Here is a 12,475-nt window from a genome sequence, read left to right as displayed (position 1 = left end):
TATAATTTAGGCTAGGTGGTAGAAAAGGAAGTGGAAAACAATACTAAGTCCAGTAAGGCTAACATTCCTATCACATCCCTAAAGACTACAGTGTTAACACTTGCAGGACTCATAGGGATGTTGCATGTTACATTATTATATAAAAAAAAACATAAAAAGTAATCCCCGACATCCATAACATTCTACTTCCACTTTCAAGTTCAAGAGCCAAAAATCTAAGCCTTTTTATTGATTGGGTGTATTTCCTAGGAAGGAAGAAGGAGATGTAGAAGGTGATGTTGGAAAAAAATGTATATTGGCTCCCAGTCCACATTTTTTGCACTTTTAAAAAGTGCTACTGACGAACTCCACATCTACTTTAATATGCTGTCTGCACAAAATGCAGATAAATGAAGACATTTATTCTGGTGGAAAATCACATATATTAACAAAATCCGGTTCTGGAAAAAAAAAAGTTACCAGTATAAAGTATTGTCTATAAAATGGTTTCATGTCCTAGCAGAACAAAATGTAGTATTGAAATGATTAGTCCAGCTTTCTTTGAGATTTTATGTTGTCTCAGTATTAAGATGTTCTCTAATTCCAGTAACATGGAAGCATAAAAGACATGATTTAAAGATCTCAGTAGTTTTAGAAACAAAGGTACATAATAGTTTCCTTCCTGCAGAGACATGTGATGGCATGTATGACTGATTGTATTATAGTTCTCTTCTTTTTCCTCTTTATCTCAAGTATTGCATATCTTGGCATATTAGTCTGTCCTGCATTAGCTTACTGTAGGTGAGATTTACCTCTACTCTGCAATGTCAAGATGGGTCATGTGACTTACTTCAGCTAACAAAAATGAACCAGAAGTGGTCAAAGGCTACTTCTAAGGAAAGATTTCTATCCCATTGTCTGTGTCTAAGAGCTAACTTCTTTACACTTACCGATAAAAATAGCATATTTCCAGAGGGAATCTTTTTTCAACTTATATAGTGGAAGAATATAGCATGTAAAATTGAAGCAAAACTCAAACACAGCAAGAATTAAGCGAATATTAGAATGTGGTATTAATATGTTAGTTTCTTACCATTCTTGTATGACTACAGCACATCAGAATTTAAGAAATACTAAACCCGTACTAAATAAATAGATAACACTTCCTGTTTGATGCTATTACATTTTTTAAATAAATAAGCATTCTCTATGTGATCACTTGAGGGGTTAACTTTTTCTATAAATGTGTTTAATCACTCTAGAAGACTGTATCTAACATCCACAATCATTATCAAGAACTTGTGATTTAGATGAGAAAGAAATATCTAGATTTCTCACATCTCTTTTCCTCTCCTCCTTTTTCTAGTGAGAATTCTCATCCTTTCTCCAAATTTTCCTATTAATAAAGAAAGAATGAGACATTGTGGATATCAAGCAAAAGGCTTCAAAGCCAGAATTTTATTCTTTCAGAAATATATGAAATAAATCAGAGTGGCTCAAGGAAGAAGAAAAGCATGATTTTTCCCTTTCTGGCTTCAACAATACAGTATGCACATGACTCTAAACATCTAACAAACAATTTTCCTTGGCTAATTTTTTAAAAAAATATTGTTTTTTAATAAATAATAATTTTAACAATTAAAAAATTTAAAATATATACTAATTTGTTGTTTGCTTTTAGTAGGCATGAAATAAGACAGCATTAGCATTGTGTGAGTTGAGAGGCTAAATTTTATCAGAATCCAAAAAAAATGAAAAAACATATGATGTTAAGAAAATAGCTTTTAGGTAAATTTTCAACATGACATACACACAGGGGCATCTTTTTTCTTCTTTTCCTCTCCACACTTCAATAAGCAGTTCATGTAATTCAAATAGCCGTGTTTCTTTCAGAAATAGATTACACATAAACAAGTTAAAAGACGAGAAGGAGTATTGGTGGTGCATTATTTAAAAATAGCAGTCAAATAACTATTAACCATAATTCCAAAATAATAACAATCAAATGCTCTTGAAAAGAGAAGATTGTAAGGAGAATATACAAAAAGTGATAGTGCCAGAACTGCTTCAGGAGCTGCTGTCTGATATTTAAGATTTCTAGTAAATGACAATTTTTAATCAGGATTAAATGCTTTCAGGAGCCAAATTTTTTCTAGTTATATTTTATTGAAGAAATATTTTGTTCAAAATTAAGGAAAGGGTAACAGGTTATAACCTGTAGAAGGAATGCTTATGCACTCATTGTGGTAGGCAGTAATATTCCTTCTGAAAATATCTATAGTCCCGAAATATCTAATCAATCAAATGTAGATTTACATTTTATATATAAGTTTGTAAAATAATCACCTTTCATTACCCAAGGAACACAAATTTGAATAATTTTCAGATTGGCAAATTATACTCAAAAGTCCCAGCTGTAGTTCGAAAGGGACATCATTAGGTAAGAATCAACAGAAAGATGTAAAATGCTACATTAGAAGATTAAGGGAAAGACAAGAACAAACATACTGAAGGTTCTGGAAAGCGGAATAGGAAGTAAATGCCTTTTCCACTAGAATCACCTGAAAAATATTTTAGCTCTGTAGGAGGCTCTATTTTAATCTAGTGAGAGTTATTTTGATTACTGTCCTTTAGAAATGTAAATGATAAGTACAGATCATTCAAGACAATTATCTTGTAGAAATATTTTACAGCAGAGTTGGTTTAGTAAGCTAAATCAAATACAGCCTTTTCCTGATGCAACTACAAGGATACCACGTATCCTAGTTTCTGAGAATAAGAAAAAGTTGTCACCAGCTTTATACACATTTATGATGTACATACTACTAAGGGCCTTGCATTAATGTAGTCTTGAATTCCTAAATAATATTTAAACAAGAAGCTCCCTATCTTCATTTTAATATTTGGGGATCACTAAGTACCAAAGTTATCTAGAAAGCTAGGGTAAGAATATAGAAATGAAATCTGTCTCCTCTTATTATAAAGATAAGTTATGTTATTTTGATTTACAGTTTCTAAGTTAATAAAAAAATAAGGTAAAACTGAAACAGTAACTCAATCTTCTCTCCTTCCTAACTTTCCAACATAAATTAGAGAATCCAGTAAAGATAAGCAATTGCAGGATGGTATAGGATGTTATAGGATCACCAGATGGTGAAAAAGAAGTTAACAAAAATGGGTCCTATGGAACAATGGGAAAAAAATCTACACCTACAGATTGTGATATAGCTAGAAAATAGTTTGCACTATGCTAAGTGTTTGACATTTTAACTACTTTCATCACTGAGGAGATGACTTTATTAATACTCAAGGGTTTGCAGCTTATAACCCAGCAACAAATAATGCTTCTAAATGTAAACAAGCATGATACTAAGAGTAACCAAGGCAACTTGCATTGCTATATCTGATAAAGTAGAATGATCTTGGGGAATAGTCAAACAATCTTGAACTTTTTCATACCTTTCCTCTTCTCCAACACAAGAAGTCCTAGTCTAGATATGTAAAATTTCAATAAAGAATTTTTATATTTTTTTTATCGTTCACACTAAAGCAAATACACTTTTCCTCTTTGCAAGCCTGACTTTGAACGAGTCAGACCCTCACCATTATTTTATAGACAAACGTTTACTGCTTTGGCTTAGGTGTTTCCTTGCCTTTGGGTGTTGCTCTCTATTATTTTGGCAACTACAAAGAAAAAAGATAACTCCATTTTACTTATGTTGGATTGTTCAAAGTCAAGCTGTCTTCAGTTTTCTGTTCCCTTCTTCACTGTTAATTGAAGTTTAATTATTGCTCTTTAAATGAAAACAAAAACGTGATACTTTAACGTATATTCTCATTAAAACCAGTGAATACAGGAGTGTCGGCGATTGTTTTATAATTGTTTCAAATATTTTCCTTGGCTATTTTCATTATTGCTTTTGTTCCTGTCTTCTAATCAGGAACACAAGGTAACACAAAAGATCTTTCTAAGGAATAGGACGTTAGGCAGAAAAAAAAATATATATAATTAAAGGTTTTCATCTCTTAAGAGACTGAAAAGCTCAGAAGACATTTTGTTATTACTTGTACAGTTAAGATGACTTGAATGTTTTGGTTCTTAAACTAAGTGAAATGCATGTAAAATGTTACAGTTGTTCCAAAAAATGATTATGGTTTATATTTTTCTGCTTCAATGAGATGAAACCTCTTACAAGGTTAGAGAGACTATTTATTTTAGAGTAGAAGGGTTAATGTTAGAAAGCCAAGGGAGATTCCTAAAACAACACTCCCTATCACATATCAGTTAATTATACTTATGGCCTATAAGTATATAAACATACAAATATATATTGAGTGAGAAATGTGTGATTTACACAATTGATTCAATGACATTTAAAACCAGAGTTAACTTCTCTACGTTTATATAAACTAGCATATCTAGTGAGGATTTAAAGGTTTTTATAATACATATTTTAACATTTATACCAAAATATTAGTTTATTTGTAACTGTTTATTTCTAATTTTTGTCGGTCATGGAGCTTGAAATCGTCACCTGGACGATGTCAGTCAGGTCTTCAGCTCAAGACAAGTGAACTACAATTGAGCCACAGCCAGTTTTCTGGTGGGTCATTGGAGATAAGAGTCTCATGGTCTTTCGTGCCTAGGCTGGCTTTGAACCATGATTCTCACCTCTCAGCCTCCTTAGTAAATAGGGTTACAAGTATGAGCCATTGGCGCCTAGCAACATAATTATTTTTTACACATTTATGAAGTATGGAGTGATACTCCCATTCATTTATATGTTGTTTAATGATCAAGTCACATCATATCCATTAATTTCTGCATGTAACATTTCTTTATGGGGAGAATGCTCAAAAACTTATCTCCTGGCTGTGATGAAATATCTATTCTTAAGTACAATCACTTTGCTTCTTGTAGTAAAAAATTAATATATTTACTTTTAGTCATGGAAGTTTGCTAATTAAAGTTATATAAAACATGAATTGTAAAGTGAAAGAAATTCATAGTTCCTTTACTTGTTTAAAGAAAATAATTATGCATTTTTTCAATTACATTTCTTTGGGAATGTTTAGCATTCATTGATTTAACTGTTAAAATTGATAACAGTTACATTATATCAAGTATATTCAAACTTGTATTTGAAAATTGCACACTTAATGCAAATAGACTTCACTTTCTCCAAGACATAATTAAAATAATAGTATAGCAAAGCTTGGTGTTAGTTGTTCATGTGTAGAATCACCGAAACTCAGGAAGCTAACACCTGAATATTTTAGCTCAATATCAGTCCAAACAGACAAAAATGTGAAAACTTATCTCCAATTATCCAGCAGGAGGCAGAAGGTGAGGATGTGGCACAAAGAATAGCGTGTCCTCAGCCATGAGCAAAAAATACAAGGAAGACAATTAAACATTGAGTTCAAGCACTAAAAATGGCATATACACAAAAGACAACAACAAAAAAGTAGTATGAGTATCAATAATGAAGACAAAATAGTAGAAAAGATCATGAGAAATATTGTGAAAACATCTGGAAGACAGAAATTATTAGACAGAATTTTGATTCATGAGAGGTAAAAGTCACAGTATAATTTGGACAATCTCATTTTAGTCATACGTGTTGAAACCTGGCTATTGGGTAACTTGTGAAAGAGCAGACTGGATTACCTGACATGTCAGACTTCGTCTGTAACTATGCATCATCTCACTCTGCAAAAATCTAAAATTGTGCTTGTTAATTTAAAAAGAACCTCATGTTAGAGACTGTTTGGTCCACACAGAATGGGGTCCTTATTTTGAGGCTTCAGACCAGTGCTTTTTTTTTTTTATACCCACTCATGTTTTACCCCTCTTCCCTGGTGCAGCTATAACTTACTAAGCTGGCACCAAGCCAAGGCTTTGAACTAGAAGCCCCTGCCTTTTTACATTTAGAAGCATTATTTGTTGCTGGGTTATAAGCTGCAAACCCTTGAGTATTAATAAAGTCATTTCCTAAGAGATGACAGTAGCTGTGTAAACAAACCTAAAATGTCAAAGACTTAGCATAGTGAAAACTAATTTCTAGCTATATCACAATCTGTAGGTGTAGATTTTGTTTCCCATTGTTCCATGGGACCCATTTTTGTTAACAGATCGTATTCTGCTGTCTTTTCGTAAGAAATCATAGAGGTGATTTTTTGCCTCTTATTCAATTATATCTAATATTTTAAAGTAGATTTGTTCTAATATAATATTAATTTAATCAATTATTTCATTAGGGCGATGTTGGTCTGATTTTTTTTCCAGTAAATCTTATCACTTACAATAAATGAGAACATGCTGTTTCAGTCTCCTATTAATATGACAAAATACATTATAAACTTAACTTAAAAGGAGGAAAGATAAATCTTGACTTCTTGTTTTACACATTTCATTTTATGTTTCTTATCCTCATTGCTTTGCATTGCTGGTGGCACAATACCCCATGTCAGGAACAAGTGATGGATTATTTGTATTCATGGAAGCGAGGAAGTAAAGAAAAGGTTGAATAGGAGTGGGGGAAGGGAGAAAGAGGAGCAGGGGAAGAGGGAGATGGAGAAGGAAAAGGAGAAGGAGAAAGAGAATTAAAAGAAGGAAGAGGAAGAAAGGAATTTGATCTTAACATTCTCTTTGATCACAAGTTCTCAGTGACCAAATCTTTATGACTATGCCCACTTGAAAGGGTTCACTTCTTTATGGCAACACAGTGAAAGCTAATTATTAATCCCAATCCTTTTTGATTTAAGATTTAATTTATTGCGTGGTGGGTAGATACTTCTATACAATTGTGATAACTTCTGTTCCTAAATATTTACTTGACTTAATCAGAGAAACTATTTGGAGTAAAGGTGGTTTGGTTATACCATTGCTGGAGAAATGAATGAAATATTTAGAGGGCAAATGCTTTTTATTTAACAGATAAGGAAGCTTCAAGAGATTTCACTTTTGATTATTACATCTAAATCATAATGACTTGAATTTTTCATAATTTTATGGCATTTCTATTCAAGTATGTGTCATCGATAGTGAGGTTCTTTCTTTATAGATGAAGGAACAATAAATACTATCATGATCATTTATTTCTTAGTTATTCTATAGAGAGTAGCTATTCAAAAATAAGTTCTATTAAAGTCTGTTGGAATAATTGGATAACTGATGGAATTTCGTGCTTTAGTTATCTCATATTGAGATTGATTCATTTCTAAAATCACTATTGACATAAAATACATGAAATTCAGTGTTTCTGAAAGGACTTGTTATTCAAACCTTAGAAATACTTGACCAATAACTGAGATTTTTATATACCCCAAAATTTATGAATCTACTTTTTTCTGTCAAATATAGTTTATGTTTAAAAAGAGAAAATTATGTGACCAAAGTATATAATATTTAATGTAATATAAAATTGCTTCATTAAGGCTGACAGAGCCTGTTGCTTTTAGTTTACATGAGAAATTTAATTAATTATTATTTTTCGTTTTTGAATAATAGAATATTTCAATTTGTCCAAAGATTCTGTCATCTAAACCTTTGAGTGTATTTTTTTTCATAAAAATGAACACTATTTTTCACACTGCACGTTCAATTTTAATAACTAAATAAATGTATAAACGTTAATTTGTTAAATGGAGCTTCTAAAATTCAAATAATATGAAATATCTGTATAATATAGACTTTGCAAATTCAGACTTTGATTGATGCTTGCCTTAAGATAGTGTTCTAGCACAAAACTGTTGGTATTTTCATCTCAAATGGGCAGAGTAAGCCGGAAAAACACAAGAAAAATGGGAAATCCGGGTATCTCAATTCCCAATCTGGATAATCAGGGGACAGAACAGATAATGAATAATCCAGAGGAGAGTTCCCAAATAGTTCTACAAACACTGCTGGCAAACATGATAAATGAAAAGATGGAAAACATACAAAAGAATCTGTATGAGCGTGATAGGGAGAGAGAGGAGGCAATCCAAAAGTTTATACAGGAATATCATAAGCGTGAAGAAGATACTCAAAAACTGATACAGGATTTGCGTGAGCAGCTTGAGAATACTCAAAGAGAAAGGCAGTAATGGCGTGAGCAGGCTGATTACACTCAAAGAGAACTACAGGAATACCACGAACGGGAGGAAGATAATCAAAAAGTAATACAGGAACTGAGAGAGCAGGAAGAGAATACACAAAGATCACTAAAGGTATTCATGGAATCCATTAAAAAAGAGCTGAAGGAAGTCAGGGATACCACAAAGGGAATGCTGAATGGAAACCAACAGAAGGAATGGGAGTCCAAGGAAACCATAACCAATCAACTATCTGATCTGAGAATATACACTGAACACCAAATTAAGGAAGTAAAGAAGTTCATACAAGATCTAAAACAAAGCTTCAACAAAGAATTTGAAGCCATCAAAGCTGACCAATTAGAAGGAAAAGAGATAAAAAAACAAAGTAGAAAGACTTGAGAGCAGGTGAGACCATGCAGAAGATCGAATCTCAGGGATTGAAGACAGCCGAGATATTATAGAGAAAGAACATACAAACATCCGAGACATGTCCAAGAAATATGATAGATCTATCCAACACTTGGAAGACACCATCAGAAGGCCTAATCTAAGAATAATGGCTGTAGAGGAGCACCTAGAAACAGAAGTTAATGTTCTAGGAAATTTGTTCAACAGGATCCTAACAGAGAACTTCCCAAACGTGCAAAAAGATAGGCCTATTCAGATACAAGAAGCTTTTAGAACCCCAAATAGACCAGACCAGGATAGGACATCACACTGTCACATTATAATCCACACTGGATCAACCCAGACCAAGGAAAAGATCCTTAAAGCTGTCAAGGAGAAAATATTAATCACCTACAAAGGGAAAACAATTAGAATCTCCTCAGATCTCTCCGCAGAGACAATCAAAGCAAGAAGAGCCTGGAATGATGTATGCCAAGCCCTAAAAACAAACAACTATCAACCAAGAATACTGTACCCAGCTAAAGTTTCCTTCATAACTGAAGGCCAAATAAAAACCTTCCATAGCGAAGAAAAATTGGAACAATACATCTCCACCAAACCAGCCCTACAAAAGATTCTTAAAGATGTCCTACACATAGAAAACCAACAAGACCACAATAAAAGCCAAGACTCATCAAACAAACTGAGAATCCAAGAACCATAGGAAGAACCCTGTTTTTGCAACCCCCAAGAAGGTGAAAACATGGTAGAAAGTCCCAAATACATGTCAGTCCTATCTCTTAACAATAACGGACTTAACTCTCCAATTAAGCTACATAGACTGTCTAGTTGGATTAAAAAACAAATGCTTCTATCTGCTGCCTTCAAGAGTCACATCTTGCCCATAAAAACAAACACATTTTCAATGTGAAAGACTGGAGCAAAATTTACCAAACAAACGACCCCCATAAACAGGCAGGAGTTGCATTCCTAATATAAGATAAAATAGACTTCAAATTAAAATTCGTGAGAAGAGATAAAGAAGGTCTCTACATACTAATTAAGGGATCTCTCCTTCAGGAGGATATTACAATTCTAAATATCTATTCACCAAACAATGGAGCACCCAAATTTATCCAAGAAACACTACTTTCCCTCAAATCCCATAAACATCCAAAGACATTACTTGTTGGGGATTTTGACACACCACTCTCCCCACTAGATAGATCAACCTGGCAAAAACACAACAGAGAAACCACAGCTCGAAACAGCTGCATAGATCAACTAGATTTTACAGACATCTACCGAACATTTCACCCAGCAGCATCAGAATACACGTTTTTCTCAGCAGCACATGGAACATTTTCTAAATTAGACCACATTTTAGGCCACAAAGAAAACTTATCTAAATTCAGAAACATTGAAGTTATACCTTGCATTCTCTCTGACCACAAGGGAATAAAATTAGAACTCAACACCAAAAGCCACCAAAAAAAGTTCGGTATCACATGGACGCTAAACAACACACTGCTGAATCACGAGTGGGTCATGGAAGAGATTAGAAAGGACATTCAAATGTTCATGCTATTCAACAAAAATGAACAGACAAATTACCAGCTCCTCTGGGACACAGCAAAGGCAGCACTCAGAGGCAAGTTTATAGCTCTGGGCACCTACATCAACAAATTGGAGAGATCTGAAACCAAGACACAGCTAAACCTCCTTGAAAAAGAGCAGCAAGGTAAACCTCAATCCATTAGATGGAAAGAAATAATTAAAATTTAATCAGAATTAAATGAATTAGAATCCAAAAAAACTATAGAAAGAATCAACAAAACAAAGAGTTGGTTCTTCAAAAAAATTAACAACATTGACAGACCCTTAGCAAATCTTATCAGAAAAAGAAGAGAACACACACAAATAAATAAACTCAGCGATGAGAATGAAAACATCACCACGGAAACAACCAAGATTCAGAACATTATAAGGGAATACTTCTCAAAACTTTATGCTAATAAGTTTGAGAACTTGACAGAAATGGACCTTTTCCTAGCAAATATTGACATGCCAAAACTAAACCAAGATGAGTTAAACCACCTTAACCAGCCCATATCAAGCATTGAAATAGAAACAGCAATAAAAGACATCCCAGCTAAGAAAAGTCCAGGACCAGATGGTTTTACAGCAGAATTTTACAAGGACATCAAAGCAGTGCTCACAGCAATACTCCTCCAACTCTTCAATGAGATTGAAAGAGAAAGTTCACTACGGAGGAGCACATTCTATGAAGCCATCATAACCCTCATCCCAAAACCAGGAAGGGACTCATCAAAGAAAGAGAACTATAGACCCATTTCTTTGATGAACATTGATGCAAAAATTCTCAAAAAAATTTTGGCCAATCAACTTCGACTATTCATCCAAAAAATCATACACCACGATCAAACAGGATTCATTTCAGGGATGCAAAGCTGGTTCAATATACGCAAATCAAATAAATTATTTATCACATCAACAGGAGCAAGAATAAAAACCACATGGTTATCTCAATAGATGCAGAAAAAGCATTCGACAAGATCCAACACCCCTTTATGATGCAGGTTTTGGAAAAGTTAGGAATCCATGGAACATTCGTCAATATAATAAAGGCTGTATATGACAAACCTACAGCCAGCATTATACTTAATGGTGAAAAACTAAAGCCATTTCCTCTTAACTTAGGAACAAGACAAGAATGTCCACACTGTCTACTTCTCTTCAATCTAGTATTAGAATGCCTAGCTACAGCAATAAGACAAGATGCAGACATAAAGGGGATCCAAATAGGGAAAGAAGAAATAAAACTCTCCTTCTTTGCAGATGACATGATCTTATATTTAAAGAATCACACATACTCCACTCCCAAATTACTCAAGCTGATTCAAAACTTTGGCAAAGTAGCAGGATATAAAATTAACCCCCCCCCCCAAATCAATAGCTTTTCTGTATGCCAACAATGAGAAAAGTATGGCTGAAATTAGGAAAGCAACTCCATTTTTAAGAGCCCCACAAAAAATAAAATACCTAGGAATTAACTTTACCAAAGAAGTGAAGGACCTCTATGATGAAAACTTTAAAATCTTGAAAAAGGACATCAACAGAGAACTTAGCAAATGGCAAAACCTCCCATGCTCCTGGATTGGAAAGATTAACATCGTGAAAATGGCAATGCTTCTCAAGGCTATCTAAAAATTCAACGTGATACCTATCAAAATTCCAACCTCATTCTTCAAGGAAATAGAAGGGGCAATCCAAAAATTCATGTGGAACAATAAAAGACACCAAATAGCAAAAACGCTCCTCATCGGAAAGAACACTCCTGGAGGAATATCTGTACCAAATTTCAAACTCTACTATAAAGCCATAGTAATCAAAACAGCTTGGTATTGGCATAAGAACAGACCTCAGGACCAATGGAATAAAATTAAAAATCCAGAAATGAACCCACAGACCTATAGCCATCTAATCTTCGATAAGGGAGCTAAAAAAATAAAATGGAAGAAAGAGAGCCTCTTCAGTAAATGGTGCTGGCAAAATTGGTTAACAATATGTAGAAAACTAAAGCTAGATCCTTATATATCACCCTGCACTACAATCAACTCCAAATGGATCAAAGACCTCGAAGTCAATGCAGACACTCTGAAAACATTACAGGATGGAATAGGAGAAACCCCAGTTCTCCTTGGCTCCGTCTGAAATGTTCTGAATAGAGACCAGGAAACCCAACAAATCAAAGAAAGGTTGGACCAATGGGATTGCATGAAGTTGCAGAGCTTCTGCATGGCAAAGGACATAGCTAGCAAGATCAATAAAAACCCCACAGATTGGGAGAAGATCTTCACTAGCCATACAGCAGACAAGGGTCTCATATCTATAATATACTTGGAACTCAAAAAATTAAATCCCCCAACAACAAATCCTCAAAGAAACAACTGCCCAATAAATAAGTGGGCTAAAGACTTGAAGAGAAACTTGTCCTAAGAAGAAA

At 33.9% G+C, this 12,475-nt stretch overlaps 1 long non-coding RNA gene across 1 annotated transcript in view; it reads left to right on the top strand.

Moving 5' to 3' along the window:
• The window catches only part of LOC138805382 (uncharacterized), a 56,343-nt gene extending 54,785 nt beyond the window's left edge, over positions 1-1,558 (top strand). The window contains exon 3 of the long non-coding RNA XR_011365521.1: positions 1,346-1,558. This is a non-coding gene — a long non-coding RNA (uncharacterized lncRNA). The remainder of the gene's footprint in view (positions 1-1,345) is intronic.
• The last annotated feature ends 10,917 nt before the right edge of the window (positions 1,559-12,475 follow it).

Source organism: Dipodomys merriami, unplaced genomic scaffold (genome assembly GCF_024711535.1).
Source record: "Dipodomys merriami isolate MVZ:Mamm:240054 unplaced genomic scaffold, mDipMer1.0.p SCAF_390, whole genome shotgun sequence".
Classification (NCBI taxonomy): Eukaryota; Metazoa; Chordata; class Mammalia; order Rodentia; family Heteromyidae; genus Dipodomys; species Dipodomys merriami.
Note: the sequence above shows the minus strand (reverse complement) of the source record. Positions and strands in the feature narration are given on the sequence as shown.